The 7,782-nt window shown below is 40.7% G+C and overlaps 1 long non-coding RNA gene across 1 annotated transcript; it reads left to right on the top strand.

Moving 5' to 3' along the window:
• Positions 1-2,385: 2,385 nt before the first annotated feature.
• LOC113834086 lies at positions 2,386-4,959 on the top strand. Its single transcript, XR_003482361.2, has 2 exons — positions 2,386-2,441; positions 3,387-4,959. It is a non-coding gene; the product is annotated as an uncharacterized LOC113834086 (long non-coding RNA).
• The last annotated feature ends 2,823 nt before the right edge of the window (positions 4,960-7,782 follow it).

Below are 7,782 nucleotides of genomic sequence, written 5' to 3'. Positions count from 1 at the left end.
TAAATGTGCTGAGGTCATGGGTGTTTCTGTAAATGGACAGCTGAGCACACACAGGAAGAATGCCGGGGGAAGGAGGGGCCTTTGGCTCAGTAAGTTGGTACAAGCATTTGTTCTTGCAATTAAATGACCCGAATTTTTTCCTCTTCCTCCTTGTCTCTAACCTCGTTCATGTTTTCCCAGAGAGAAAGCCTGCTCCTACCGAGTACCCACACAACGACCAGAAACGCTGTTTCTGTCGGGGTACTTTTGAGCAAAATGGGCTCCTGCGTGTTTTCAAGGCTTCATTCTGCGTCTGTAACAAGGTTCCACCTAGCTGCATCTCCTCCTCTCAAAATGTGCACAATCAGATAGGCTAGGCTCGGGATGTTTGAAGCAAACAAATTTTATTTACATCTTCCCAAGCCTGTTTCTATCCATTCCAAGCCCCTTCTCCTCTTAGGGCCATCCATGTGGTGTGCTCAGTGTCATCCTTATCAAGCACACTGATCATGAGTTTGTGATGTCGCTTTCCTATAAGTCACAAATTTAACTATATCAACCTCTGTGATTGGTGTCAGTGAGTGGGATGACTCCATGCCCCAAGGTTCCCAGAGAAAGAGGTAAACCTGCCACCACAGCCTAACCTCTGGCAACAGCCTGCCCTGCCGGCCGCTGAGCGGCATGGGAGCAGCTTCCATATGCTCGCTCAGTCCTGGCGCTTCTGGGGTTTAGACTTGGAACTTCTGAGATGATAAAGACAGATCCAGATAAAGAAAAACCTCTAAAGGTTTACATTGCATTTAAAAATAAATAGAGTAGGATTTGCTGACGGAAGCAGAGGCAGGTGGGTTTCCACAGAGAAACCCTGTCTCGGGGTAAAAAGAAACAAATGAAAGTAAAAATAAAGTAATAAAAAAGCCACAGAAAGATGAAAAATACACAGAGAATCTGGATACTATATGCCATATTGTTGTCTTTAAATTGTTTGATTGCTGAGGAAAGACTTACTGCTACTAAAATACATTTGATTATAAATGCTGCTAAATCAATCCAACTTACACATTTTAAAAATGCTCTAACTTCAGGATTTGAATTTAAGGACAGGCTACTTAGAAATAAAGGTTTTGCTTGTATTTCCACAGAAAATCAAAAGCTGTGGATTCCTTCCAGACTAATATGGTTTGATCAAGCAAGACCCCTGAAGCTGAGACGATACAGCCTTACAGACTACAAAAACAAGGACTTGGTCAGGTTTCTATGTTTTATCATGATCCCCATGGTATATGAACATCGTCCCCAATCAGCAGGAAGCAGTTTAGAAAGAACGACTCCCATATTCCCAAATATTGTTTATAAATGTTTGTTTTCAATTTAAATGGGTTTAGTTATAAATGATAATGAGCAGAGTCAATCTCCTTTTAAAGAAAGAAAAAGGGAATAGGATATAGGAATAAATACTTTGCATTGGTATAGATTTCATTTATTGATACAACTTTAAGGTCAATTTTGTGATATGTATATGTCTCTTCTTGTTTAGGTATTGTGTTTATACAGATCTTTCACCTATAATAGTCAGAATTTATAATTAGGTTAGCTAGGTTTTCTAGATATAGAGATGTATTTAAGATAGATAGGTATTCTTCAAACCTTTCAAAGACTTACAGAAATATGGCATTTAAATGGTTTAGGGTTTTTCTTGGCAGTAAGACACAACTGCTCCTGGCACACCAATTACTTCAGAAAGGAGAATGGGCATCGAAGAAACTCATTATGGAGTTTGCTTTCAACATGGCAAGATTAGCCATTTGGGCAAGAAACTGCTCTTGCCTGGACTGTTTGTTGCTGTATAAACTGGACATGAAGGACCCACAAGAAAATGACTGCTAAACTTACAAAACAAGACAGTACTAAAGGGTTCCTGTTGAAATGGAGAAGTGTGCCAGACACACTGTGGCCTATGGGCTGAAGATGAATGTCCCAACGTTACAGAGGAACTTTAGGTGACTGTCCAGGTAGCAAGATGTCCTGTCAATTCTAGAGTTTATATATTATCATTCTATGGTCTTTGATAGAGTTGAAGACAGATAGTTAAGTTATGGTTATAGTTTTCTTCAGTTATTATAAAAGATAAGTTATCCTTCTTTTATTTAGACAGAAAAGAGGAGATGATGGGGAATGTACTACTGTGTATGTTTATCTTATTGATTATTGAATAAAATACTGTTTGGCCAATGAGACAGCAAGTAAGACAGAAGTAGGAGTCAAAGAGGATTCTGGGAAATGTAGTAGAGAAGCTGAACCAGGAGGAAGTGACATAGCAAGGACTCATATTTAAGCGAAAGAGAAACAGGAAGTGCCCTCTTTCCCCCTCGGCTCCTGCTCCAGCGGCACAATGTGATTCACCAGCAAGGAGGGACGCCAATAAGGCGTCCGATAAGATAAGTCCCATAAAATATATAGATGTATGTAATTGAGACTGAGCTAACAAATGAGAATCCTAGTCATTGGCCAAGCAGGTTTAACTAATACAAGTCTCTCTGTGTATTCATTTGGGCCTAACTTGGGCAGGCGGCTGCCGTAAAGCTCGCACGTGGTGGTGGGGCTCAGGCAGCTTTTGGCAAAAAGATTTATCGTAACATGTGATCCTTCCCCTAAATGAGGAACTTGGAGGCAGGCATACAGTCCTGAAGGTTTCTATTATTTAATGATCACTTCTTACCACATAATAAAATCCTGACCAATGGACTAAACCAGCTGCACACACACATTCTAAAAAATTGTATTTCCATTTACCTTTCCCCTCTTACTCTTAGCAACAAACTCTTAGCAAACAGAGACAGATGTTGCATATGAGAGAATAATTAATTTCAGTGAAATAAAAATTAAATGATATTTTTGTATAGAACATAAATGACATGTTCTACTTTTTCAAACTATAATATGCCATAATATATAACACATAGCAATAACTACCAGTCAGTTCTATATATTTATATATAATAATATACAATTAATACATTAACATACACTTTGTATATAATGCAAGTATTGTGATTGAGTAGTTCCACTGGTCTATGTTAAGATAAGTATATTAGCAATCACAAAACATAATGTCACTCAAAGTTGAAACATCTTCTCAAAAATAGTTGTTGATAGTCTCATCATTGTAATTTATGCCAGGCCAATGTCTCTGATGAGATTGATAACATAAATGTGGCAATAATTTTATAGAGGAAAGGAGGTATAAAATATAAAATAAAAGGAGGTTCAACTGAGGCTACAAATTCTATAAGGTATTGGCTTCACAGAGACTAAACTCTCTGGCAATTCAGTGGTTTAGATGAAGCTGCCCCTTCTGATGTTTCCTCTCCTTGACTCAGTTATTTGTAAATTGAAATCCATCTCAGGTTGAAATGAAATGCCCTCCGCATGAGCTGGAATACAGAAATGCCACACCCCACCCCACCCCAGTTCCATACATTCAAGAGAAAAAATGTGTGTATCAAGCATGGGAAAGAAGGGGCAGAACAAAACTTCATTGGCAAGAAAGAAAAGATGGAAGAGAAGGAAAAGGAAAGCCTGGCCTAGCCTATGTGTTGAAGAGGCCTCCAACAAGGGTAACACCGACACATCCTCCACGTTCTATGCTTTCAGGGCATAGAAACCACATGCCTGTACAGAGAGAAGTGCCAGCATTAAAGAGAGCTTTAATTTTTCCTCTGTTGAGCATCGTTTGCACAACCTCCACTCTAATGTGCCATCAAACATAGACATCCTTCTGTGTTCTTCAGAGGTTGGCTGCTAGATACCCTGCAAAGTGAGGAACACCAGACTGCATACTGCCAGTCCCCACATGGTGAGAGTATCACACTGCATAAGCCAAGCCAGGAAAAGAGCAAACGTACAATTTCTGTGGAATTCACATCATTTTTGTACCATCATGAAGCTGAAAACTTATCTGGAATGCCTCTCGGAGACTCATGCTGTAAGCTCTCCATGCTGTCTTGGGAGGTTATGGAGCCTTTGGGAGGTGAGTCCTAGATTGTACACACAGGCCACTAGCAGGCCTTCAAAGGCTCAGATCTGCCTTGGGTTTTGTTCTGGCTTTGTGTTTCCTGGTCCAGCCTTCATGTGACCATTGCCATTAACACTACTCTCTCTGCCTTCCCGGCTGCCGTGGCCCAAAGGTCTCCCTCGTTAAGTTGCTCCTGCCTGGTATTTTATCTCAGTGATGAGAAAAGTCACCAATCATCGTAAATTGGCAACCAGTTGTATATGGGAATGCTTTTGAACCTACAGCCCAGTTCCTGAGGGGCATCATGTGTTTTGGAATTAGACTACTAACACAAACACACAGAAATAAATACAAGCTAAAGCCTAAGAAAAAGGCTTCTGTTCAAGATGAAAGGGAAGGCCACTGGAGAGGATGAGAAATGAGGAAGTAACACAGCTGAAATGAATGAGAAACAAGAAAAGTGGTGAGAAACATGAAAGCCTATAGGGACATACCGTAAGACTTCAAGGACTGGGGGAAGGGGGAGTTCCAAGTTCAAAGCTATACTATTATCATGCTTGGGGACCAGAAGCAAATGACTAGTTTGCTACTTTTAGTAGCACCTGATAGAACAGTGAGGGACAGGGACTTGGGAGAGTCATTTTCAGTGTCAGATGAGTGGACCAGTGAGATAGGCATCCTAGAGCTTCTCTGTTCCTCCTCTATTGGCATTTGCTTCTTCTTTACCTCCTGGAGTCATTGTACTGTACCTCTACAGAACAAGAGGCACTGATTCACCTTGTAGTCATTATGCTTATCAATCATCTACCCAATTCACACCGTATAAAGCTCACCCATCTCTGTCTGTCATTAGGCATCTTGTGGTGTCATTTCTTTAATCTTCCGTCTTTCCCTCAGTCTCTCAGCTTTAGCTCCTCCTATTGCTCATGCTCTGAGAGAGCACACTATTAAACCATTCAAATTCAGTTGTTGCACAGTGGTTACGTGAGGGCTCTTGACCTTTATCAAATGATCACATGAAATATGATCATACCTCCTCATAAATTTGACTAAAAATTAATATATTCCTTATGGATGAGTTTTAAACAGTTAATAATAACCTTATTTTCCACCTTTGACTTTGGAAGAGTTTCAGAGTGACTCTTTAGATGAGGCTAGCCTCTTTTCAAGTCGTCTCATGAGCAGAGAGACCAGTGGCTGGCCCTGGACTGAATTCTATTGGGTAGTTTTATTAGCTGATTAAATAAATTCACCAAGGACACCCTTAAAAGTTGGAAGGGAGGCTTTGAGCCTGGATAAGATGGTGGAGTAAATGAACAAGATTCATGAACTAGAGATATGGGCAGCACTAATGATGAAATGACCTATAGATTTCTGATGAGAACTTCATCTTAACAGAAGAATAAACTGTAGGTTACTGTTTATAGTTCTAAAACTTACTGAATGCCTGCCAAACTTGAGCTTTACCTGTGGTTTAAAGGCTAGTAATAGGGAGATACAAATTAAATTTACTCTAGATTAAAACCAGACAAGACTAGATCTCAACAGACAAAATAGGTATATTCCGCAGGTGTGCCAGATAAACATAAAACAGTCAATGGAAGTGAAAACTAGCAAGTTTTTGAGTTTCCATGATCCCTCTGTCTACTCTAGTAGAGACCACGAATGTGATGTCATTCTCTGTTGAGTGACGCTGTTGTCTTCCTACCCCACCATACGTTCCTTGGGAATACCTATTTCCCATTCATCTGACTCATCGTGGATACGCAGCAAATGGTTAGTGGATGGGAGAATAAATGAATGCTGTGTTTTCTAATGGGAAATATTTGAGTGGGAAGAAAACTTGCTGAGCTCCCAACGCAACCATGTGCTGCATTTGGATCTGGAACAGGTTCTATGAACCAGTCCCTTTCCTCTGAACCTAAAGGAACACATGTATTGCTTCTCCTCTATGTCGGTATCAAGTCTGGAACATTTTACACTACTAAATCACTTTCATTAGGCAATATTTCTTCTTCCTCTTTCCCTTGAGACAACCAGTATTGACGTGATTTATATCATTGCCAAGAACTGGTATCTTACATTTTTTATCTGTTTGATTTCTCACTCATACACATTCTCCTCTTTTTAACTGAATCTAGGTCACTGCTTCCCTTAGGTTGTTATATTTCATCCTCTGGCTTCTAAGTTCAAAGTTCTAAGTTCAAAGTTAAGCCTTCTAGAACCATTTAAGTCTATATTATTCTATTCCAATTCTTACATATTTGAAATCTATGCCTTTTCAAGATATGTCCTAGAGAAGAAAGTCCTGTTGTTTGCAATGATCTATATCCATGTTATTAGTATTCAGGCATTTGTACTGGCCTGCCCTTAGGATCCTGACAGGATACATCCTCAGTTGCAGCCACTAAGAGCACCACCTATGCACATTCACTATGTTCCCTTTTAAGAAGCAGGCCTTGCCTACCTCTTCTCTCCTCTCTCTCTCTCTCTCTCTCTCTCTCCCACTCACTCACTCACTCACTACTCTTGTCCTCAGGGACTGGTCTCTCTCCCCCTCTCTGCCCCTCCTCTCTGCCCCCTTCTCTGCCCCTTCTCTCTCCTCTTCCAATAAACCTCCCATGTGAGACCTGTTGTATGGTGTTGACTCCTTCCCACCATTTTTAAATAAATTATAACACATGTGATTACAGAAAATTACTTGTCAAATAAGAAAAAGCAAAATTAAGGATGGCAAATAGAAAAGAATCCCCTATCTAAAATAAGAGTGATGTGTTTCTTTTTTAAAAATTCCAACAATAAACACTTCCATGCTCAATATAAACATTAGTGGATCCTGCTGTGTCCTAGAAGGATTTTTAGAGGTAATTATCTTGACTCTCCAGCCATGGAATCAAGAATATGTTTCTTAGTGTCTCCAACTGGGTTTGCCAAGCTGGAATAAGTGACCAAGCTAGTCCGAGTGATGCCTCCCAAAACACATGATGCACAAACAGAAGAACACCCTCACTTACAGAAATGTTCACTGTAGTTACAGAGAGGAAAGAATAAAGAAATGAGGCACCCTGGAGCAAGGGCCACTGCCTGCTGAGAGGCCAGCCATTGCAAATGCTGAGAACATCATCAACAGGACTCGGAAGGCAGACGCCTGTGGCCTCCACATGCAGGTCTTATCCAGGGATTGGTTGGCTGCAGGACTGGGAGGTCTAAGGAAATCACAGTGGTCACCCTACCTTGGGTGTACTTTTCACCCATTGTCGAGCATCATATTTCCTCATTCAACTTGCAAGAAGACAAAATAAGGTTTAAGAACTTTGAAAAGTTGATAAGGTTAGTAACGTGGTTAGCCATTTTGAGTGTTTTTGGAGATGAGGAGAGACACCTCTGAGTGTCTCAGATGGAAGGACGATACTACAATAGGAGTGGGGGAGGGGTGAAGGGGTGACCATGGCCTTCCAGCCTTGCTGCTCGTTCCAGACTGGCAGATGAAGGGCTGAAAGCCAACACTGCCTCACTGTTGCTTAGGGAGGCAGGGCGAGAAGGTATGTGCCTTTCCAACAATGATTTAAACAGTGGAGTCTTTCTTCTACTTAAAGTACCAAGAATAAAAGAACTGGGGAAAGGAAGAAAGAATTCACTAAAGAGAGAAAAAGCAGAGTCTGTTGGAAAATGTGAAAGAGAATAGGAGAGGGAGAAGGGAATAGATCAGACAGGGATGGATAGTGAGACGAAGAGAGATTGACTGAGAGGAGAGAGAGAAGATGCTAGGCCACTTGTAAAGAAGTAGA

This window comes from Cricetulus griseus, chromosome 2 (assembly GCF_003668045.3).
Source record: "Cricetulus griseus strain 17A/GY chromosome 2, alternate assembly CriGri-PICRH-1.0, whole genome shotgun sequence".
In the NCBI taxonomy this organism is placed as follows: Eukaryota; Metazoa; Chordata; class Mammalia; order Rodentia; family Cricetidae; genus Cricetulus; species Cricetulus griseus.
Note: the sequence above shows the minus strand (reverse complement) of the source record. Positions and strands in the feature narration are given on the sequence as shown.